Raw genomic sequence first — 25304 nt, 5'->3', positions numbered from 1 at the left:
CTGTGATCTGGAACCCACTCCCTCTTTCTGACAGACAATTTCTATCCCCATCTCCAAAGCCTTATTGAAGGCACACCTCCTCTAAGATGCCTTTCCTGATTTAGCCCACCCTCTCTTCTTCTCCTACTCCCTTCTTCTGCGTCACCCTCTTGCTCCCTTTGCTCTTCCCCCCTCCCAGCACCACGGCACTTAGGTACGTATCTGTCATTTATTTATTTGTATTGATGTCTGTCTCCCCTCCTCTAGACTGCAAGCTCATTGTGGGCAGGGAATGTGTCTATGTTGTTATAGTGTACTCTCCCGAGTACTTAGAACAGCGCTCTGCACACAGTAAGTACTCAGTAAATACGACTGACTTCCCTAGATTGCAAGGTCCTTATGGGCAGGGAGCATATTTACCAACTGTTTTATTGTATTCTCCCAAGATCTTAATACAGTACTCTGTACACTGTAAGGGCTGAACAATTACCAATGACTGGTTGATTGATTGAATAATTAGTATTTAAACTGGGTTTAAAAAAACGTAACTCTGAAGCTGTGATATCTGAAAAGAGTGAAAACAAAACAAAACAAAAAAGTGGTTGAATCAAGTCTGTGAAACAGAATGAAAGTTATTTATTTAAAACTTTGTATGTTTTGTTCATTATGTTTTTTCCAATCCCTTTAAGCAAAAACTAAAACCAGAAATATAAATGATGAAAATTCCTGTCTCCTGAAGTCCTAACTGTGCCAATCCACTGTCTACAAGTCCCCAGATAGTTTAAAAACAGCTTTTCTCTTTCCCACTTGTATTAAATGTCTTACAAACCACAGTCCTATCCCTCAAAAATGAGATTCAAAGTCATGTTGTCAAAAGGCCCCAAACTCTTAAAAAGAACAGATCATTTCAGCGCTTTGGTTCTCAGTATACCAAAAAAAAAAAAAAAAATAGAGAACATGCATCTCTCTAATACTTGCATATGTTCCTTTCATGTTAGATTTTGACATGTCTGTAAAATTAGTGTCAAATAGCAAGGCCTATTAGAAAAACAAAGAACCTGGGAGTCATCAGGAGATTTGGGTTTTAATCCCAAGTCTGTTACTTGTCTGCTATGTGACCTTGGGAAAATCACTTACCTTCTCTGTGCCTGAGTTTCCTCATCTGTAAAAAGGAGATTCAATATATTTTCTCCTTCTTAGACTGTGAACCCCATGTGCGACAGGAATGATCTTGTATCTACCCCAGTGCTTAGTACAGTGCTTGGCATGTAGTAAGCCCTTAACAAATACTATTATCATTATTATCATTATTTAACATAATCATTAATAACATGTGAATTTTTTTATGCAGAGCACTATACTAAGCATTTGGGAGCACATGAAAGTGAGAGAAGGCAATATCCTGTCCCTCAAGGAGATTACAATCTAGCAAGAGAATAGATACGAATGAATGTACTAAGCGCTTAGTATAGTGCTCTGCACACAGTAAGCGCTCAATAAATATGATTGATGATTTTTTAAAAAGCAACGTAGCCAATAAATCAGTGAAAGATGAATAAATGAACAAATAAAGACTATCCCATGATCCAGCCAGGTTATGTTCCTTGAAAACGTCATCATTTAGTCAACGGTTGGCTTGTGGGGAACAGTTTCCCATAGATTTACGTGCATTTTGGCAGATGTTTTGTTTTGTTGTCTGTCTCCCCCTTCTAGACTGTGAGCCCGTTGTTGGGTAGTGATCGTCTCTATATGTTGCTGACTTGTACTTCCCAAGCGCTTAGTACAGTGCTCTGCACACAGTAAGCGCTCAATAAATACGATTGAATGAATGAATTCTGTTCCAGAAACAGCCCCAAAATGATGGCTGACCCTGACAAATATTAATTACACTGTAAAGCTCTCCCTGACCCCATCCCTACACCCCTTCCCCCCCTCTTTTTCCTAACAACTTTCCTGTACTCCTCTCTGACTTGCATCTCAAACCTGGCCCCTTCTTCCTCTACCTCCCTAGATCTCCCACCCTCTCAGGACTTTTCTTTCTTTGTTTAGAACCTTCAGTGGCTGCCCACCCTCCTCCGCACAAACAGAAACTCCTTACTATTGCCTTTAAAGTACTCAGTAATAATAATGGTATTTTCTAATCAATCAATCAATCGTATTTATTGAGCATTTACTGTGTGCAGAGCACTGTACTAAGCGCTTGGGAAGTACAAGTTGGCAACATCTAGAGACGGTCCCTACCCAACAGTGGGCTCACAGTCCCTACCCTAGGCTAACAGTCTAGAAGGGGGAAACAGAGAACAAAACAAAACATATTAACAAAATAAAATAAATAGAATAGATATGTACAAGTAAAATAAATAAACATATATACATATATACAGGTGCTATGGGGAAGGGAAGGCGGTAAGGCAGGGGGGATGGAGGGGGGGGAGGAGGGGGAAAAATAAAGTGCTGGTGGGGAATACAAGGTGATCAGGTTGTCCCACTTGGGGCTCACTGTCTTCATCCCCATTTTACAGTTGAGGTAACTGAGGCACAGAGAAGTTAAGTGGTTAGCCCAAGGTCACACAGCTGACAAGTGGCGGAGCGGGATTCGAACCCATGACCTCTGACTCCCCAGACCGCAGTCTTTCCACTGAGCCATGCTGCTTCCCGCTGCTTCTAAGGACTTACTACGTGTCAAACACTGTTCTAAGCGAAGGGGTAGATACAAGCTAATAAGGTTGAACACAGCCCCCGTTCCACATGGGGCTCACAGCCTTAATCCCTAATTTACAGATGAGATAACCGAGACTGTGAGTCCACTCTTTTAGACTGTGAGCCCACTGTTGGGTAGGGACTGCCTCTATATGTTGCCAATTTGTACTTCCCAAGCGCTTAGTACAGTGCTCTGCACATAGTAAGCACTCAATAAATACGATTGATGATTGATGATAACCGAGACACAGAGAAGTGAAGTGACTTACCCATGTCACACAGCGGACAAGTGGCGGAGCCAGGATTAGAACCCAGGTCCCTGTGACTCTTGGGCCCATGCTGCTTCTGCTCAATCATCTTTCCCCCTCCTACCTTATTTCCTTGGTTTCTTACTACAACCCACCCCACACACTTTGCTCCTCTAAGCTAACCTACTTACTCACTGTATCTCAGTCTCGTCTTTCTCCCCACCAACCTCTTGCCCACCTCTGCAGAGAAGCAGCGTGGCTCAGTGGAAAGAGCCCTGGCTTTGGAGTCAGAGGTCAGGGGTTCAAATCCCGACTCCACCAAGTGTCAGCTGTGTGACCTGTATATATGTTTGTACATATTTATTACTCTATTTTATTTGTACGTATTTATTCTATTTATTTTATTTTGTTAATATGTTTTGTTTTGTTGTCTGCCTCCCCCTTCTAGACTGTGAGCCCACTGTTGGGTAGGGACCCTCTCTATATGTTGCCAACTTGTACTTCCCAAGCGCTTAGTACAGTGCTCTGAACACAGTAAGCGCTCAATAAATACGATTGAATGAATGAATGAATGACTTTGGGCAAGTCACTTCACTTCTCCGTGCCTCAGTTACCTCATCTGCAAAATGGGGATAAGACTGTGAGCCCCCAGTGGGACAACCTGATCACCTTGTAACTTCCCCAGCACTTAGAACAGTGTTTTGCACATAGTAAGTGCTTAATGAATGCTATTATTATTGTTATTATTATTATTATCCTACCTCTGGCCTAGAATGCCCTCTCTCTTCATATCTGAAGGATGATCACTCTCCTCACTGTCAAAACCTTATTGAAAGTACATCTCCTCCAAGATGCCTTCCCCAACTAATCCCTCATCTTCTCCTACTCCCTGTGTCACCCTTGCACTTGGATTTGCATGCTTTTTTCACCCCTCTCCCTCAGCCTCATGGCATTTATGTACATATCCATAATTTATTTATGTTACTGTCTGCCTCACCCTCTAGATTGTAAGCTTGTTGCGGGCAGGAAATGTGTCTATCATCTCTGTTATATGTTGCACTTTCCCAAGCATTCAGTACAGTGCTCTCCACAAAGTACTCAGTAAATACAACTGATCGACTGGACAACATTCATAGCAGCTATGGTTAAGGCCACATCCACCAACCTCCCAGCACCAAACCCAGTTGTCAATAATCTATCAATCAATAGTATCTGAGTACTTACTCTGTGGAGTGCACTGTTCTAAGTGCTTGAGAGAGTAGAAAACGTTAGCAGGCATAATCCCTGTCCTTAAGTACCTGACAGTCTAATAAAACAGACATTAAAATGCATTAAAGATAGGATGAAGTAGTAGATTAGTAGTAGTAGTAGTAGTAAAAGTAGTAGAGAAGCAGCATGGTCTAGTGGCAAGAGCGTTGGCTTGGGAGTCAAAGGACTTGGGAATCAGAGGACAAGGGTTCTAATCCCAGCTCCACCACTTGTCTGCTGAGTGACCTTGACCAAGTCACTTCACTTCTCTGTGCCTCAGTTACCTCATCTGTAAAATGGGAATTAAGACTGTGAGCTTCATACCCTTCCTTCCTCTCCCCCTCGTCCCCCTCTCCATCCCCCCATCTTACCTCCTTCCCTTCCCCACAGCACGTGTATATATGTTTGTACATATTTATTACTCTATTTATTTTACTTGTACATATCTATTCTATTTATTTTATTTTGTTAGTGTGCTTTGGTTTTGTTCTCTGTCTCCCCCTTTTAGACTGTGAGCCCACTGTTGGGTAGGGACTGTCTCTATATGTTGCCAATTTGTACTTCCCAAGCGCTTAGTACAGTGCTCTGCACATAGTAAGTGCTCAATAAATACGATTGATGATGATGATGATGATAACCTGATTGTTTTGTACCTACCCCAGCACTTAGAACAGTGCTTGGCATGTAGTAAGTGCTTAACAAATACCATCATTATTATTTTCTTTTATTAGAGTATAAAGTTATGTACAAAAGTGCCGTAGGATACATGTGAGCATCCACATGCTTAGGTGCCCTAGAAGTCAATCAATATATCAATTAATGGTATTTATTGAGCACTCAATGTGGGGAGAGCACCGTACTTAGGGAGAATAAAATATTATATTTGAAAGACCTGATCCCTGCCCTCAAGCAGCTGACAGTCTTAGCAGGGAATTGAAAGGGAAAGGGGAAGCATGCTGTCAGATAGAGCCACCACTGCAGCCATATCTGTGGCCACTACACCGCTCCCAGTCTTTCCCTGACCCCTCTCCCATGATGGGGGTGGGGGTAAGATAAATGGGATTACGAATGGGAGTTGGAGGGAGAGAAGGAAAGAGAAGAGGAGGGAGAGGAGGGGCAGGAAGAGGGGCAAGAGGGACAGGAGGACGAAGATGGACAGGAAGAAGAGGAGAAGATGGGGAGGAGGTGGAGGGCCAAAAGAAGCAGAAGGAGGGAGGGGAATAATAATAATAATGATGATGATGATGGCATTTACTAAGTGCTTACTAAGATGAGGGGGAGAAGGAGGGAGAGAAGGGGAAGGAGGAGGTAGGAGAGAATAAGGGGGAGGAAGAGGTGAAGGAAGAGAGAGGGCAGAAGGAAGGGGGGAGGATAAAAAGGGTGAGGAAGAAGGGGGAGGAGGAAGGGGAGATTAAAGGGGGAGAAAGGAAAGGGGGAGGAGGAGGAAAAGGAAGAGGAGGAAAAGGAGGAGGAGAGGACAACACATTTAGGACTGTGTGCAGTATCCCTTCCCATGTGGCTCCCAGAGACAGCTGGTGGGGCTCCTAAGGTTGATTTTCAAAGAGAAATATAATAATGGTGATTACTGGGGAAGGAAAGGGCTGACTTTGGGGTATAGCAGAGGAGCAGTAGCTCTGCTGCAAGCAGGGCACCATGGGGAGGGAGGAGCATGTGTGCAAGAAAGGATAGAAAAACAATTAATGTCCCTGCAGAAACTGGACACGATATTGTGGATGGGGCTTACAGTTAGATAAGCAACCCTGCCCTCAGCACTCTTAGACATATCCCTATACTCGTTGCTTCTCCTGCCTGTCATTCATTTTAGTATCTTTCTCTCCTGTTTGACTATAAAGGCAGGGATCGTGTCCTCTAACTCTATTATACTCTCCTAAACATTTAGTACAGGGCTCTGAACATAATAAGCTCTCAGTAAATATCACTTATTGTTTGACTTCCGGGGGAAAGTAACAATAAAAGCAAGTCGTAGCACTAAGTGGCTGTACTGTGAGGTGGCAGTAACCCAGACTAGGCCTGTAGGTTAAAGCCAAGGGTTACACGATTGGATGATTGCTAAGGGTTAGGTTAGCTGATGGAGGGGTAGGGGGTTGACGGGTTGGGGGGGACACTCTGCTCTCCCTGAGGTCATTCTGAGGTCAGACAGAAGCCCAGCAGAGTAATGAAAAATGGTCATTGATTCATGACTATGTTAAAACATTCTAAACATAAAGCTAAAGGGAACAAGCAAACCAGAAACAAATAATTATTCCAAGTTTCTCAGAGCTAATAGAGAGTAAAATTGAAATAATTAAATAACAATTCAAAGCCTGTTCATGGGAAACATGGAGAATACACACACACATGCACACACCCACACAGACACACACACATGCATATATATGCACATACATACAAATACACGGAAGAGTGCATGGATCTTGTAAGTTCAGAGATCACAGTGGTAGTTAAGCAAAAAAAGATGAGTTAAAGGCAGTGGACCTATGTTTTGCTGGTTTTGGTTGAAATCCAAACCCCTATGTGATTTTAATATATTGCATTTCCAATGAGGAATTTAGCTATGATAATATTGAAAAAAAGAAGGACTGGGCTAGAAAGTAAACTAGGCCAAGAAATACAAATATTGTGCAGTCACTCCTGACATGACACCCTATCAACAGAGGGACTATGGGTATTAGTCAAGTTCATTACAATGTACTTTTATATGAGTGAACAGCATTTGGTCCTTTTGCAATATCAGTACTATGAACTATTTTTAATTTGCAGGAGTCTGTGGAATGGAAGTGCGATGAACCCAAAGACAGTGAGCAGAAAGAAAGAGCGTGGTGGATAGCTGAGTAAAAAGGAGAAGCAGCGTGGCCTAGGGGGAAAAGCATGAGCTTGGGAGTCAGAAGAACTGTGTTCTAATCCAGGTCCTGCCACCAGCCTGCTGTGTGACCTCAGGCAAGTCACTTAACTTCTCTGTACCTGCTTCCTCATCTGAAAAATGGGGATTCAATACCTATTCCTCTTCTCCATGGGCAACAGGTCTGTGTCTGATCTGATGATCTTGTATCTACCCCAGTGCTTAGCACATAGTAAGAACCTAACAAATGCCTTTTTTCTTAAAAAAAAAAAGGGGGGGGGGGGATTGTAAGATCTTTGTTAATTCACCGATTAAGAGAATCAAAGAGTGGGATGGCGTGTAAAAGTCACCCAGAGTATAGTCTACTTCCCAGCCAGGACACCCCACAAACCATTTCAAATAGATATGAATGTCTGTCTCTCCCTCTAGACTGTAAGTTTATTGTGGGCAGAGAACATGTCTATCAACTCAGTTGTATTTTACTCTCCTGAATGCTAAGTACAGTGCTCTACACACAGTAAGTGCTAAAAAAGCACCATCGATAATAATGATGATTCTAAATTTCCTTTTTTCCTTCACGCAAACATCCAGTGCTATTATAGCACTGAAGAGAGTTTTCACAGCAAAATCCTCAAGTTTCTGAACATCGGCTCCTGAAACCCTTTGCCCTCCATATGGACCTAGGAAAAGGAAGAAGTACATTTTCATACATTTCTGCAGTGCCCACCAAGACTTCAAAACACTACTCAGATACATCCTCTTTATAAACAAAACCAATATTTTTTACCAGCAAAACATTGCCTGAACATGTCAATCTGAAAAACTCCCAAGCTATTTAATGTAAACACATGCCAATTAAGCTCAATCCCCACCATGTTGCAATAGAAGAAAAATTTCTACAGCCCAGCTAGTTAACTTGGAAAATGGAAGTTGTGAAACTAAATGCTCACCCTCTACTCTCCTTTCTGATCCCACTATTTTAAAGCTGTAGTCACCATTGTAACAATATTAACTGGAAAACCAATCACCCATTAAAGTTCTTCTCCTCTCCGCCTACACCTTTAATGTTTGGGAGAAGTGAGGTTTTTACTTGGGGAGAATTTGGGATGAAATTTGTGTAGTGGAGTCATTTTGCCCTGGAGCTTACTAAGACTTGATAGAAAAGCTTCCTTGTGTGTTGAGGAATACCTTCAAATGTCCAATCTGTGTTCTGCTAGGGACCATAATAATAATAATAATAATAATAATAATAATAATAATGGCATTTGTTAAGCACTTAATATGTGTCAAACTGTGTTCTAAGTGCTGGGGTAGATGCAAGCTAATCAGCCTGCATGTGATACACAGTTCCAATTCTTGTCCTCCTCTCCATATCTCCTGGTTCTATTTTTTAAGTGTGGCACAAACCAACTGAGAAACAGCAAATTCTGTGCCAAAGGACGAGAATATGGAGTTGTTGACCTAAATGCTAGCTCCCATCCATCTATTCATTCATTTATCATGTTTATTGAGCATTTACTGTGTGCAGAATATTGTACTAAGCGCTTGGGAGAGTACAATATACCATTAAGTAGACATATTCCCTGCCCACATCGAGCTTATAGTCTAGAGGGGAAGGCAGACATTAATATAAATAAATTACAGGTATGTACATAGATTGCTGTGGGGCTGGGAAGGGGGAATGAATAAAGGGAGAAAGTCAGAGTGATGCAGAAGGGAGTGGGAGAAGAGGAAAGGGGGGCTTAGTCAGGAAATGACCCTTTCTTTCCCCTACCTTTCTCAGCATCAACCCATCCTAGTCACTCACAACCCCACTCAATTTTTTTTTTTTTTTGCATTTTACCATCCAATTAGGCAGCACTTGCTCAGTTGGGATGGGAGGGATCTGATCTGAGTCCCATTTCCTCCTGCACAAGCATGCTTTCTCCTTCTTCAAACATATCCATCACCTAACTCCCCAAGCACCAGAAAAGATCCCTTTTAACCTTTGATGTGGTGACAGATGTGTCATTTGCAACACTTGGAAAACCTCTGATTGCACTTCTAGGTAGGATTGGGTCCTGTTAGAGCAGCACAGAAGAAATTTAGTGGAATGTGGATTCTTGATGGCCAGATTACTTCTCTGCAGTTCATCCTTAAAGTGCCATAGATAGGATGGATTTGGAAATATATTTCCAGGTGACTTCAACAGTAATCCTTTTTAACACTCTGTTTGGGGGTTAAATATGTCTTCTGCTATATCTCCCTGGTTAATTTCACACACACACACACACACCCGCAACCGAGCCTGCCTTTTCTCAGGGCCCGTATAGCAACAATTCCTTGCAAATGTGCTTTTGCAATAACTCTTCAACAGAAAAGGGAGATCCAGTTGAGGCCCTGTGATTCAATTTGGTATTTAACCTAAAATATATTTGACACCCCTCATGAGTCCCTTTTAAATTTCTGGAAAATGAAAAAGTAGAACACTTTGGGTCTAGAACTTAAACCCCTTAGAACCACGTGGAACCGATTTCATTTCATACACATATTTTACTTTTCCTTCTTCAGCACCCAATCCCTAAATAAAGTGAACTCGAACGAATTTACTGCTCTTTTTTCCTAAAGTATCAAATGAGGATTTGGCTTAACGGGTTAAAAACAAAGGCATAGATTCTTGTTGATGTCACATCTGGAATCATTTTGTCTCGGAATTGTTGTGTAATAAGGTTCTAACATAGCCAACTCTAACTCCGCCCCCACTGAAACATGTGTATGTATCCTGGAAGTAACCCTGTTACAGTAGCAAGTTCAAATTCCAGAACAACTTGTCCAGTGATCATATTGGCAGGAATATGCTTTGCCTTGGGAGCCTGAAGACTAAAATGTGCTTATCCTTAGGAAAAGTCTTCATTAGTTCTTTGCAGCAGAAGGTTTGAAAGTAGATAAAGAACAGTCTCACTGTCCCCCAGCTAACTTTCTCAGATTGCGCTCAGTCAATACGATTGATTGATTCCCCTGATCCTGAAGCAAAAAACAATAACGAAAACGTTATCACTGATTTGTCAATCAATCAATGGCATTTATTAAATGCTGACTGTGTGCATAGCACTGTATTAAGAGCTTGGAGGAGTATAGTACATATGGAGAAGCAGCATGGCTTAGTGGATCATCAATCATCAATCGTATTTATTGAGCGCTTACTGTGTGCAGAGCACTGTACTAAGCGCTTGGGAAGTACAAGTTGGCAACATATAGAGACATAGAGCAAAGGTCTGAGAGTCAGAAAGACCTGGCTTCTAATTCTGGCTCCGTCGCACATCTGCTGTGTGACCTTGGACGGGTCACTTAACTTCTCTGTGCTTCAGTTACCTTATCTGTAAAACGGAGATTGTAAAATGTGAGCTCCATATGGGACAGGGAAAGTGTCCAACTTGATTACTGTATATCTACCCCCAGTGCTTAGAACAGTGTCTGGCATATAGTAAGCACTTAAACAAGTACCATAATTTTACTTTTTTTACAGTATAATAGAGTTGGGAGACAAAATCCCTGCCCGCAAGGAGCATATGTGTTCATCAGTGTGACAGGGCCCAAGTTCTCCTTACAGAGACAAAATGGGTGAAGATTCTGAATGTACATAACTAATTTAGGGGTACGTGCCAACACACAGATTATCAGAGAACAACCAAATCAATTTTTCCCAATTTGTGTTTTGGTGGTTAAACCATTTCCTGGGTCCTGTTTCGCCTTCTGAAGCATACAATTTCCCCTCTAGACTGCGAGTTCCTTGTGGGCAGGGAATGTCTACCAACTCTGGTGTACTGGATGCTCCCCAATGCTTACAGTGCATGCAGTAACAATAAATACCATTGATGATGATGATGATGATTGAATATAGGCAGCCAAATCTATGTTGGGCCCAGAGAATTAGGTGCTTGAGAGGAGGGGAGAGGCATGCTGGAATCAAGGTAAACACTCCTGACCACAGAGAGAGGGCACAGACTGCATTCCCTTCCAATTCCGTCCTTGTGGGCACTTTAATCTCTCCACTTAGCAGTTTAGGGGTGGAGCAGTGATCTAAGACGCAGTGCACAACTGTTTTGCTGGTCACTCATAATAAGCTCCCATCTCCATAGAAAAATTGAAATGGAATCTCATGGATTAAGCAGAGCAGATAATAATTTTTGAGCCTTCTGTAGGCAAACCCTTGTGCATAGACTCAAGCACATTTATAGTGCATCACCGTATCAGAAATGATTTCCTAGTCCAATAAGCAGATTGAACTTTTCTAGTTCAAATACACAAAATCACTAGGTCAACACGATGTTTTCTCCAACTGAGACAGGGTTATACAGAGATAACCTTCCAATAAGGAGGAGATTGTTTGTTTTTGAACTTCCTTGTCATTGTTTGATGGCTAATTAAAACTTTCTTTATTTATTCTTGCAATGAATTCACCAACAGATTCTATCAGTGACCTGTGGTTGAAACTGCCCAGGCAACAATCTATGCCCACTTTTGAGCATTACTGTCATCATGCTCCAAAACTATTAAATGAAGTGTAATTTTACACTGTAGAAAAAAACTTTCATCGTAAATTTAGGAAATAATTGGGCCTGTGAAGTCATCATTGCTTTACTCAACTTCTTCCAGATGCAAATTTGAGAGTTTAACCACATCATTCCATGCTTCCTGTCTTTCATCTTTTCGGGAAAGATTTCAAATTTGAAAAATATGACTGCTAAGAGCTAAACCTACAATTCACATGAAGTTTTTCTGTCTCAATCATCAACTAGCACCCCTAGAGAGATAATTTCAGGCTGCAAGTCATATTATAGCATTCTCAATGGTATATGCTATAATTTGGTTTTAAAATTTCTGCTCACACCAAAAATCCTTGTAAGCGGATATTTCAAAATTTAGTCCAAGGGCAATTGTACTCAAAGTATGGTTCTTAAATAAATGTGCATTTCAGATCGATCAGGTGCCTGACTTCATGACTAGAGGTAACACGTGAGCATTTCAAAATTTTCAAATTTCCCAGGCTTTGTGCTTAGAACATCTTACTCAGTGGGTGGTCAATACATATGAAGGGATGACATGAGATCAGTCTTGATTGAGGAGTAGAAATCTGAATGGGTTTGACCCACAAATATGTTATAAGCAGTTACAAGCACACAAAACATATATAGACCCAATCTCTACCCACATTACCAAACCAACAAGAAGACTCAGGTTGTACAGTTGCCCAATATCTTTAAGTGCTTCAGTCTTCATGGATCAAAACAGCTGATTTTGAAGTGAGAAGACACTATTAGGCAACACTGAAAACGTTAAAGAAACTATTTTACATAAAATAAAGGAATTAGTGGAATCAATGACATTTCTTGAGTGCTTACAGTGCAGAGCACTGTATTTAAGCACTTGGGGGAGTACAATACAACAGAGTTTGTAGACATGTTCCCTGCCCAATAGAAGCTTACAGTCTAGAATGAGAGACAGACATTAAAATATCGGACAGGTAAATAAGTGCTTTGAGTCTGAGGGTGGGGTGAATATTACGCTTAAATGCTCCAAATGCACAGGTGATACACAAGGGAGAGGAAGGAGGGGAAATGAGGGCTTAGTTGGTGAAGCCTCTTGGAGGAGATGTGATTTTCAATAATTCATCCATTCATTCATTCAATTAGGAGGGTTTTAAGGGTGGGGAAAACGGTGGTCTGTTTGAACAACTGCCCTTGACTTCTTCAGGCAGAAGATGATGATGATGGCATTTATTAAGCGCTTACTATGTGCAAAGCACTGTTCTAAGCGCTCGGGAGGTTACAAAGTGATCAGGTTGTCCCACGGGGGGCTCACAGTCTTAATCCCCATTTTACAGATGAGGGAACTGAGGCCCAGAGAAGTTAAGTGACTTGCCCAAAGTCACACAGCTGACAAGTGGCAGAGTCAGGATTTGAACCCATGACCTCTGACTCCAAAGCCTGGGCTCTTTCCACTGAGCCACACTGTGTTTCCCCTTTTTTACATTTAAAATATTTACAAATTAAATGTCAGACCTGCAAAAAGATAACTAGGTCACAAAATATGGACAGGGAAAATTTGTAGTTCTAGGAGAAATGTTAATTTGTACCCAATGTTTCAGAATGTTTTAAACATAGAACAGGAATATGCTCTGGGTGAGTTAAGACTGTTGTGATACTTTAGTCTTATATTTTTCATTTCCTGTGGAATTTTTTAGTCTGCTTTCTATTGTATTGTATTTCTGGTGACTTTTGTGTTCAATTATAATGCCTTCATAATATCATAAAATGTATATTTGTCTTCTCCAGAATTATCTGGCACACATCCTTTACCAACTGTACTGCATATTTTAGTTTCTTGAACATGTGAGTTATAAACATAGCCAAATATTTTCAGTGTATGTGCACATCTGACATTGTCATCATTTTCAGAGTCACACAAGATAATTTCAACAAGGGCAGTCAAACATTTACACAGCGTCCAAATCTTCTCAATGAATCGATCCAACATTAATATTACCTGAAGAAACTTGTATTTCACTCGGCATTCCTGTACTGACTCTTTTTGCCTGAACAATTCTTGCACTTATGTACATATCCATAATTTATATTAATGCCTGCCTCCCCCTCTAGACTGTGAGCTCACTGTGGACAGGGAATGTGTCTACCAACTCTGTTGTACTTTCCCAAGTGCTTAGTACAGTGCTCAATAAACACAATTGATTGATTACATTCATTTGGCAAACATCATGGCAATTAATATTTCTGGAACCTTCAAAAACATTCTAGGTATCATTATCTTTTAATCTTATGGATTCATAAGACCATGAAAATGCTAAGCAAAGCTCCTCACAAGTAACTAAGCAAGATTAATTGATTTTTTAAAAAATGGAATTAAAACGTGTGTGGTGAGTCAGAGTCTGTTCAAAAGGGGCAGCTCCTTTTCAATCAATCAATCAATCAATCGTATTTATTGAGCGCTTACTATGTGCAGAGCACTGTACTAAGCGCTTGGGAAGTACAAATTGGCAACACATAGAGACAGTCCCTACCCAACAGTGGGCTCACAGTCTAAAAGGGGGAGACAGAGAACAGAACCAAACATACCAACAAAATAAAATAAATAGGATAGAAATGTACAAGTAAGATAAATAAATAAATAAATAAATAAATAAATAGAGTAATAAATATGTACAACCATATATACATATGTACAGGTGCTGTGGGGAAGGGAAGGAGGTAAGATGGGGGGATGGAGAGGGGGACGAGGGGGAGAGGAAGAAAGGGGCTCAGTCTGGGAAGGCCTCCTGGAGGAGGTGAGCTCTCAGCAGGACCTTGAAGGGAGGAAGAGAGCTAGCTTGGCGGAGGGGCAATTTTTGTTTGTTTGTTTTCTTCATCCCTTCCCTCATCCTCCCTCCTCACATTTCCTTTTTTCCCCAAAAAAGTATCTAAGATTTTCCACAGGTCCTCTGTAGCCCATTTCATTAATGTTCTCTTTTAACTTACCCCTTCACTGCCTGGACTGCCTTCACTGACCTCTACTGATTTGGATCCATACTGTTTTGCACGTTCACCATTGAGTTAACAACAGCAATCTCCCTCTCCCTCCCACACTGCTCCGATTATAGTTATAACGCGTGTTACCAATCTAGTTTAGCAAACATATTTCCCTTCCCTTATTGTTTACACATTATTCTGGCTATAAGCTGTTGAATAGTAACTCTTATCTTTCGCCGATCACACCCTATGTCTCCATTCTCTTTTACCCACTTACTTGTAGAATGCTAGTTGCTTTCTTCTGATAAGAAGTGTGGCTTTGTTTTTTTAATGCTTACTCCCTGTCAAGCACTGTACAAAGCACTGAGGGAAGATTTAAAAGATCACCAGGTCAAACACAATCCCCCTCCCAAAATGAAACTCTATTAAACCAATACCTTTGGCATGTGGCTTCATGCAAGACTAGATGAACCGAGTCTTTCTTCTCTTACAGTTCCATACGCAATATTGTGTCCCTGACCTTCTTGCCCTCTGAATATAATAATAATGATGGCCTTTATTAAGCACTTACTATGTGCAAAGCACTGTTCTAAGCACTGGATGTTACGAACACTACCTGCCCCTTCTCTTCATTGGACCTCACTATTTCTTACACCTGCCCAACCAAACCCCAGGGACATGCCAATCAATCAGTGGTACTTACGGAGCACTTCTGCAGTGCAGAGCAATATACTAGGTGCTTGGAGGTGTGCAGTGCAACAGAATTAGCAGACAGACCTCCTGCCCATAATGAGCTTTCAGTCTAGAGGGGAGCTTTTTGTTTTGCTGCATTCTTCTCCCCACCACACCTTGTTTCTTTAAAATGATCAGTTGCAGAGCTTCCCATTTTACTTCTCCCACGCAAGTTCTTTTGCTCTTCCCCTTTCTCCATGTCTCTGACTGAGAGCACTCTTGCACTTTGACTTTTCCTTGAGATCTACCCTTTGATTATCAGACTCAGCACAAATGTTTTCACCTGGACCTGATTTAAGCCTTTACTGGAAAGATCAGTATTGCTTTTCATTTACACTCTCTTTCCTGTCACCTTTTCTCCCCTAAACTCTTAAATCTCTCCACTCCCATTTTCTTCCTTCCACCGTCCCTACTTCTTATTCTTAAACCAAAAAAAGCCTTCTCCCAGTGCCTGTGAATCCTCAGCCTGTCTTCTCTTTATAAGGCTCATTTAAGATGGCTTCTGCTTCCTCTCCTTCCTTCCCCACCTCCCTGTTTTTTCTCTGGCCACAGGATAGAATGCTGTGGGGAGGATGCAGGTCTGGCATATTTAGCGGACAGGGAGTTGCAGACCAGGGAAAGCGAGCGAGCTAGAGGTGAGGGACAGGATTAAGCAAGAAGAGGTACAGTTAAGAGGTGAAAACCTCCTCCAAGAGGCCTTCCCTGACTAAGCCCTCCTTTCCTCTTCTCTACTCCCTTCTGCATCACCCTGACTGGCTCCCTTTCTTCACCCCCCGCCCCTCCCAGCCCCACACCACTTGTGTACATATCTTGTAATCTATTTATATTAATGTCTCTCTCCCCCTCTAGACTGTAAGCTCAGTTATAGTGTACTCTCCCAAGGGCTTAATACAGTGCTCTGCACAAGGTAAGTGCTCAATAAATAGGACTGAATGAACTGGGGAGAAGTGAAGAGTCCAAACTAAGGGATAGTAGTTGAAGAGAGATGATATGTATAATGGAGAGTGCTGATAGAGAACTTTGAAGTCAGTGGTGAGGAGTCTCAACAGAAAAGGGACAGCCAATGGAGGGTTTGGAGAAGACATGTATGCTGAGTGTCAGCTTGGGCAATAATCTGGCAGCAGCATGAAGAATAATAATGATGGCATTTGTTAAGTGCTTACTATGTGCAAAGCACTGTTCTAAGCGCTGGGGGGGATACAAGGTGATCAGGTTTTCCCATGTGGGGCTCACAGTCTCCATCCCCATTTTACAGAGGAGGTAACTGAGACCCAAAGAGGCCCATTTTACAGATGAGGTAACTGTGTGCCCAAGGTCACACAGCTGACAAGCACCAGAGCAGGGATTAGAACCCATGACCTCTGACTCCCAAACCCGTGCTCTTTTCACTGAGCCACGCTGCTTCGATAAATTGTGTTTATTGAGTGTTTATTGTGCAAAGCACTGTCCTAAGTGCTTGGGGGAGTACAACACAAGAGAGTTGGTAGACACGTGTTCACGTGTTCCCTTCCCGAATGAACTGCGTGGTGGAAGACGCCTGAGGGAGAAAGCCAGTGATGAACTGATAAACTATATTGATGTCCTGTTTACTTGTATTGATGTCTGTCTCCCCAGTCTAGACTGTGAGCTTGTCGTGGGCAGGGATTGTCTCTCTTTATTGCTGTGTTGTATTTTCTCAAACACCTAGTACAGTGCTCTGCACACAGAAAGTGCTCAATAAATGCAATTGAATGAATATGGCAAATACTCCAATGAAGGTAGGGGCTCGTTGAGTTGTGAAAAAGAGATAGGTCTGAGAGCATGACAATAAAGGAGGAAGCAAATGTTTTTGTTCTGTTTAATGGCATTTGTTAAGCGCTTACTATGTGCAAGGTACTGTACTAAGCACTGGGGTAGTTATAAGCTGATGAAGTAGCATGGCCTACTGTGAGCCTACTGTTGGATAGGGACTGTCTCTATATGTTGCCAACTTGTACTTCTCAAGCGCTTAGTACAGTGCTCTGCACACAGTAAGCGCTCAATAAATACGATTGATGATGATGATGATGATGAAGAGAGCATAGCCTGGGAGTCAGAAGGACCTGGGTTCCAATCCTGGCTCCACAGTTTGTCTGCTTTGTGACTTGGGGCGAGTCACTTAACTTCCCTGTATCCCATTACCTCATCTGCAAAACAGAGATTTAGATTGTGAGCCCCAAGTAGGGCATGGACTCCGTTCAATCTGATTAGCTTGTATCTATCTTGACACATAGTACAGTGCCTGGCACATAGTAAACGTTTAACAAATACCACCAAAAAAAAAAGTGATCAGGTTGGACACAATCCAGTCCCCCATGGGGGCTCACAATCTTAATCCGCATTGTAGAGATGAGGTAAATGAGGCACAGAGAAGTTACCCGACTTTGCCCAAGGTCACACAGCACACAAGTGGCAGAGCCAGGATTAGAACCCAGGTCCTCTGGCTCAGGCCCATGGTCTAACCACTACAACATACTACTTCTCAAATTGTTTTCACTCAGTTTCAAACCGGAGATCTTTCGCATGTTCAGCAAATGCGATAATCACTACACTATGGTAACCACACTTTTTTTGTGGTATTTGTTAAGCGCTTACTATGTATCAAACGCTGTTCTAAGCATCAAGGTATGTACAAGGTAATCAGGTTGGACCTAGTCTATGTCCCACATGAAGCTCAGTCTTAATCCTCATTTTCCAGGTGAGGTAACTGAGGCACAGAGAAGTGAAGTGACTTGCCTAAGGTCACACAGCAGACAAGTGGAAGAACAGGGATTAGAACGCAGGTCCTTCTGACTCCTAGGCCCATGCTCTAACCACTAGGCAAAGCTGCTTCTGCATGCTGCTTTTAAGAGAGATCCAGGGCATAGGTAGCTGGAGAAGATTTTAAGAAGCAGGAGACCTCTTCCCTGGGAAGGAGAACATTGTGGAAGCGAGGGACTTGGGGAAATTCATGACTGTTAGTTTCTATTTTACAATGAAGTACATGGAAAGGTCTTAGGGGTTGAGAGAGGAATGAGGAGGAGGCACTAGAGGCTTCAGAATTAAAGATCTGGAATAAAGAGTAACTAATTATCCCCTGTTCTCTCTGACTGAAATAATTTTGTACACCTTGGGTTTGGGGAAGCTGGATAAATAGATACCTTCTCATACGCATCCCTCTGAGTGTACACACAAGACCCTTACATACACGGCCAGCCAAACCCAAGCACCAACACAAATACACACACACACACACACACACACACACACATCTACATTTATAGCCATCCAAACTACCAGGAACAGGGCTAATAGAGCATCCTCAGAACCCAAGGGCCTAGATCTTTTTTTTCAAGATGGCTGGGAAGATGGGCATTAGCACAGGAATTATGTCAGTGCCTGGCATACAGTAAGTGCTCAACCATTACCATTATTATTATTATTATGGGGTCAAGCACCAGGCTGGAGGAGGGCTTAGGTCTCACCTTAGTTGGGAAGAAAACTGGCTTTTTGGAAAACAGTTTTTATTTTCAATCTACACTTCCTTTTATTTTCTATTATGGCATTAATCATTCATTATATGCTACATACTTACTAGAGTAGATGCAAGATAATCACTTTGGCCCTCCGACTATTCAATTCATTCAATTGTACTTATTCATTCATTCATTAATCCTATTTATTGAGCACTTACTGAATGCACAGCACTGCACTGTGTGCAAAGCACTGTAATAACAGCGTGGGGGTGGGGGATATCAAGGTGTGAGGATGAGGAAAGTAGGGGAGCTTTCAAGTTTTAGGCACTTCTGGGATTTGTAAATTGGAGATTAAAGCATACACATTATCAGCCAGACTACAATATTTAAGTGTAGACCGTATGCAGAGCACTGTACTAAACACTTGACCAAGTAGAATCAAAGAAATCACATTCCTTGCCCGAAAAGACTTTATAATCTGATGGATGGGGTTGGAGGAGGAGGTGGCAGACACAAATTCCTGAAGAACAAAGTTACAGCTGTTATGAAGTTAACTATGAAATATGTTGAGTATCAAAAGATAAACAAGGGAAAAACAATGGAGTGTTAAGGAAGGTTTTATGACAATGATGGATTTTATTATTCATTCATTCATTCAATTGTATTTATTGAGAGCTTACTGTGTGCAGAGCACTGTACTAAGCACTTGGGAAGTACAAGTTGGCAACATATAGAGACGGTCCCTACCCAACAGTGGGCTCACAGTCTAGAAGGGGGACACAGAGAACAAAACAAAACATATTAACAAAATAAAATAAATAGAATAAATAGGCACAAATAGAGTAATAAATTTGTACAAACATATATACATAGATACAGGTGCTGTGGGGAGGGGAAGGAGGTAAGGCGGGGGATGGGGAGGGGAAGGAGGAGGAGAGGAAGGAGGGGGCTCAGTCTGGGAAGGCCTCCTGGAATAGGTGAGCTCTCAGTAGACCCTTGAAGGGAGGAAGAGAGCTAGCTTGGTGGATGTGTGGAGGGAGGGCATTCCAGACCAGGGGGATGATGTGGGCTGGGGGTTGATGAGGGGACAGGCGAGAACGAGGCACGGTGAGGAGATTAGCAGCAGAGGAGCGGAGGGTGTGGTCTGGGCTGGAGAAGAAGAGAAGGGAGGAGAGGTAGGAGGGGGCGAGGGGATGGACAGCCTTGAAGCCGAGGGTGAGGAGTTTTTGCCTGATGCGTAGGTTGATTGGTAGCCACTGGAGATTTTTGAGGAGGGGAGTAACATGCCCAGAGCGTTTCTGGACAAAGACAATCTGGGCAGCGGCATGAAGTATGGATTGAAGTGGGGAGAGACACGAGGATGGGAGATCAGAGAGAAGGCTGGTGCAGTAGTCCAGACGGGATAGGATGAGAGCTTGAACGAGCAGGGTAGCGGTATGGATGGAGAGGAAGGGGCGGATCTTGGCAATGTTGCGGAGCTGAGACCAGCAGGTTTTGGTGACGACTGGGATGTGAGGGGTGAACGAAAGAGCGGAGTCGAGGATGACACCAAGGTTGCGGGCTTGTGAGACGGGAAGGGTGGTAGTGAGTCAACAGTGATGGGAAAGTCAGGGAGAGGGCAGGGTTTGGAAGGGAAGACAAGGAGTTCAGTCTTGGACATGTTGAGTTTGAGGTGGCGGGCAGACATCCAGACGGAGATATCCTGAAGGCAGGAGGAGATGTGAGCCTGGAGGGAGGGAGAGAGAGCAGGGGCAGAGATGTAGATTTGGGTGTCATCAGCGTAGAGATGATAGTTGAAGTTATAGTTCAACTATAGTTGATAGTTACGTGCCAAGAATCGTGCTAAGTGCTGAAAGAGAGACAAGATAATCAGATCGGACTTAGTTATTGGCCAAGGAAGACTCACAGTTTGGAGTAGATACTTTGACAGCTATTTTAGAGAAGCAGCTGACCTGGAGGAAAGAACATAGACATGGGAGTCAGGGGACCTGGACTTTAATCCTGCCTCTGACACTTGCCTGTTGAATGACCTTGGGCATGTCTTTTTTATGATATTAAGCATTTACTATGGTTCAAACACTGTTCTAAGTGCTGGGGTAGATACAATCCAATCAGGTTGGATACAGTCCATGTCCCACATGGGGCTCACAGTCTTAGTCCCCATTTACAGTTGAGGTAACTGAGGCACAGAGAAGTTAGGTGACTTGCCCAAGGTCACACAGCAGAGAGGCAGCATGGCCTAGTGGAAGGAGCGTGGGCCTGAGAGTCAGAGGACCTGGGTTCTAATACTGGCTCTACCAAATGCTGTGTGACCTTTTTAAAGTCACTTAACTTCTCTGTGCCTCAGTTCTTCTCTTCTCCCTGCTACTTAGACTGTGTACCCATGCGGGACAGGGACAATTAAGCAGCGTGGCTCAGTGGAAAGAGCCTGGGCTTTGGAGTCAGAGGTCATGGGTTCAAATTCCGGCTCCGCCAACTGTCAGCTGTGTGACTTTGAGCAAGTCACTTAACTTCTCTGGGCCTCAGTTACCTCATCTGTAAAATGGGGATAAAGACTGTGAGCCCTCCGTGGGACAATCTGATCACCTTGTAACCTCCCCAGTGCTTAGAACAGTGCTTTGCACATAGTAAGCACTTAATAAATGCCATCATTATTATTATCATTATTATTACCCCAAAGCTTAGAACAGGATTTGACATATAGCAAGTACTTAACAAATACCATAAAAAAGAATGTCTGAGCCAGAATTAGAGCCCAGGTCCTTCTGACTTGCAGGCCCATTGAAAGCCTGTTTCTCAGCCTGCCTTTTAATTTCCCTTGCCTCAGTTCACTCATCCTCCTGCTGTAGACAACTGTAGACAACAACACCAATTCTACCTCTCATAAACCCATAACCTTGACATCCTTGACTTTGATCCAATCTATGTATTCCATCTGTCTCCAACTTCTGTTAGTACTACCTTCACAAAAAACTCTACTAAACTGCTACTGCCCTGATTCAAGCCCTTATATTCCACTTTGACGAGTGCATCAGCCTGCCTTCTGAGTATTGAGTCTCCGGCTGAGGAAACTAGCTGAGGAAACTAAGGCACAGAGAAGTTAAGTAACTTGCCCAAGATCTTAGAGCAGGCAAATGATGGATATTAGAGTACAGGTCTCCTGTCGCCTGATCGTGGGAAGCAGCATCTCATTCGTTCAATCGTATTTACTGAGCGCATACTATGTGTACTAGGTGCTTGGGAGAGTACAACAAGAGCAGACACATTCCCTGCCCACAATGAGCTTACAGCCTCCTAGTAGAAAGAGCACCTAACTGGGAGCCAGAGGACCAGGGTCCTAATCCCAGCCCCTCTACTAGCCTTCTATGTGATCTTAGACAAGTCACAATTTCTCTGAGCCTCCCCTCCACTCCACTGAAACCGTCCTCTCAAAGGTGACCAGTGATCTCCTTCTTGCCAAATCCAACAACTCCTACTCCATCTTAATCCTCTTCAACCACTCAGCTGCCTTGGACACTGTGAAACATCCCCTTCTCCTCAATATGATATCCAACCTTGACCTCACTGACTCTGTCTTTTCCTGGCTCTCCTTTTATCTCTCTGGCCATTAATTCTCAGTCTCCTTCGCGGGCTCCTCCTCTCCCTCCCACCTCCTAACTGTGGGGCTCCCTCAAAGTTCAGTTCTGGGACCCTTTCTATCCTCTATCTACACTCATTCCCTTGGAGAACTCATTTGCTCCCACGGCTTCAACTACCATCTCTACGCAGATGATATCCAAATCTGTGTCTCCCTCTCTCCAGTCTTGCATCTCCTCCTGCCTTCATGATATCTCTACCTAGATGTCCTCCTGTCACCTCAAACTTATCATATCCAAAACTGAGCTCCTTGTCTTCCTTCCCAAACCCTGTCCTCTCACAGATTTTCCCAGCACTGTAGACGGCGCCACCATCCTTCCCGTCTCACAAGCCTGTAACCTTGGCATTATCCTTGACTCCGCTCTCTCATTCAACACACATACCCAATCAGTCACAAAATCCTGCCAGTCTCACTTTCACAACATTGCTAAAATCCGCCCTTTCCTCTCCATGCAAACCACTACCACGTCAGTACAATCACTCATCCTGTCTCGCCTAGATTATCGCATCAGTCTCCTTCCTGATCTCCCAACCTCCTGCCTCTACTCACTCCAGTCCATACTTCACTCTGCTACCTAGATTATCTTTCTACAGAAACGTCCAGGACATGTCACCCCCTCCTCAAAAATCTCCTGTAGTTGCCTACCCACCTTGGAGAGGTAGCATGGTATGAGAAGCAGCGTGCCTTAGAGGAAAGAGCACAGGCTTTGGAGTCAGAGGTCGTAGGTTCTAATCTCGGCTCCACCACTTGCCAGCTGTGTGACTTTGGGCAACTCAGTTAACTTCTCTGTGCCTCAGTTACTTCATCTGTAAAATGGGGATTGAGACTGTGAGCCCCACGTGGGACAACCTGATTACCTGGAATCTAGCGCTTAGAACAATGTTTGTCACCTAATAGCACTTTACAAATAATATCATCATCATCTCCATATCAAACAAAAAATCCTCACCATTGCCTTTAAAGCACTCCATCAACTTTCCCCCTCCTACCTTACCTCACTTCTGTCCTTCTACAACCCAGCCCACACACTTCACTTCTGTAGTGCTAACCTTCTCACTGTGCCTAGATCTCACCTGTCTCGCCACCGACCCCTGGCCCGCATCCTACCTCTGGCTGGGAATGTACTCCCTCCTCAAATCCGCCACCGACCCCCTTTAAAGCCTTACTGAAGGCATATCTCCTCCAAGAGGCCTTCCCAGATGAAGCCCCACTTTACCTCATCTCCCACTCCCTTCTGGGTTATCCCAACTTGCTCCCTTTGCTCCTTCCCACTCCAAAGCACCTATGTAACCCTATCCTCTCCCTGACTTTCCCGTCACCGTAGACGGCACTACCATCCTTCCCGTCTCACAAGCCCACAACCTCAGTGTCATCCTCGACTCCGCTCTCTCATTCACCCCACACATCCAATCCATCACCAAAACCTGCCGGTCTCACCTCCACAACATCACCAAGATCTGCCCTTTCCTCTCCATCCAAACCGTTACCTTGTTGATTCAATCTCTTATCCTATCTCAATTGGATTACTGCATCAGCCTCCTCTCTGATCTCCCATCCTCCTGTCTCTCCCCTCTTCAGTCTATACTTCACTCTGCTGCCCGGATTATCTTTGTACAGAAATGTTCTGGGCATGTCACTCCCTTCCTCAAAAACATCCAGTGGTTGCCTGTCAGCCTTCAAATGAAGTAAAAACTCCTCACCCTTGGCTTCAAGGCTCTCCATCACCTCGCCCCCTCCTACCTTACCTCGCTTCTCCCCCTGTACAGCCCAGTCCACACCCACCGCTACTTTGCCACCGCTAACCTCCTCACTGGGCCTCGTTCTTGCCTGTCCCACCATTGAACCCCGGTCCACGTCCTTCCTCTGGCCTGGAATGCCCTCTCTCCACACATCTGCCAAAGTAGCTCTCTTCCACCCTTCAAAGCCCTAAAGAGCTCACCTCCTCCAGGAGGTCTTCCCAGACTGAGCCCCCCTTCTCCTCTCCTCCTCCTCCCCTCCCCATCACCCCCTCTCCCTCCCTCTGCCCTACCCCCTTCTCGTCCCCACAGCACTTGTATATATTTGTACATATTTATTACTCTATTTTATTTGTACATATTTACTATATTTATTTTATTAATGATGAGTATATAGCTATAATTTTATTTATTCTGATGGCATTGACACCTGTTTACTAGTTTTGTTTTGTTCTCTGTCTCCCCCTTCTAGACTGTGAACCCATTGTTGGGTAGGGACCGTCTCTATAAGTTGCAGATTTGTACTTCCCAAGCGTGTAGTACAGTGCTCTGCACACAGTAAGCACTCATTAAATATGATTGAATGAATGAATCTGTAATTTTATTTATTTATATTGATGTCTGTTTGCTTGTATTGATGTCTGTCTCCCTGCCCCCCAGACTGTGAGCTCACTGTGGGCAGGGATTGTCTCTCTTTATTGCTGTACTGTATTTTCCAAAGCGCTTAGTATGGTGCTCTGTACACAGTAAACGCTCAATAAATACGACTGAATGAATGAATGAACGAATGAAAAAGAGGGGTAAAACAAGGTGAAGGAAGAGGAGAGAGGTGAAGGCGGGCAGCAGACCGTGGTTACTTCTTGTTCAGGGACCTGAAAAACCTTGTTTCACTTTAATTCTAAAAATAATTTTAATGAGAAAGATAGCAAAGGACTTCAGTGAAGAGTGGTGAGAGAGTCAGTGATTCAGAAAAAAACTAAGAACCCCATTACTACAACAAAGTTTAATTTAGCAGGAGAAATTTTGGGTTTGTGGGATTTTTTTCTTTTCATTTTGGGCAAGAAAGCACAGTTTGTCACTAAAGGTTATGTTTAGAAATATGTAAATATTGTGAGTCCGATAAGTGGTACATTCTAATCCCATAGTTGCAGCTAGGTTAAAATTAAAGAATTCCTACTTGGGCTCAGAG

This window comes from Tachyglossus aculeatus, chromosome 2, assembly GCF_015852505.1.
Source record: "Tachyglossus aculeatus isolate mTacAcu1 chromosome 2, mTacAcu1.pri, whole genome shotgun sequence".
NCBI lineage: Eukaryota > Metazoa > Chordata > Mammalia > Monotremata > Tachyglossidae > Tachyglossus > Tachyglossus aculeatus.
This window is presented reverse-complemented; position numbering follows the sequence as displayed.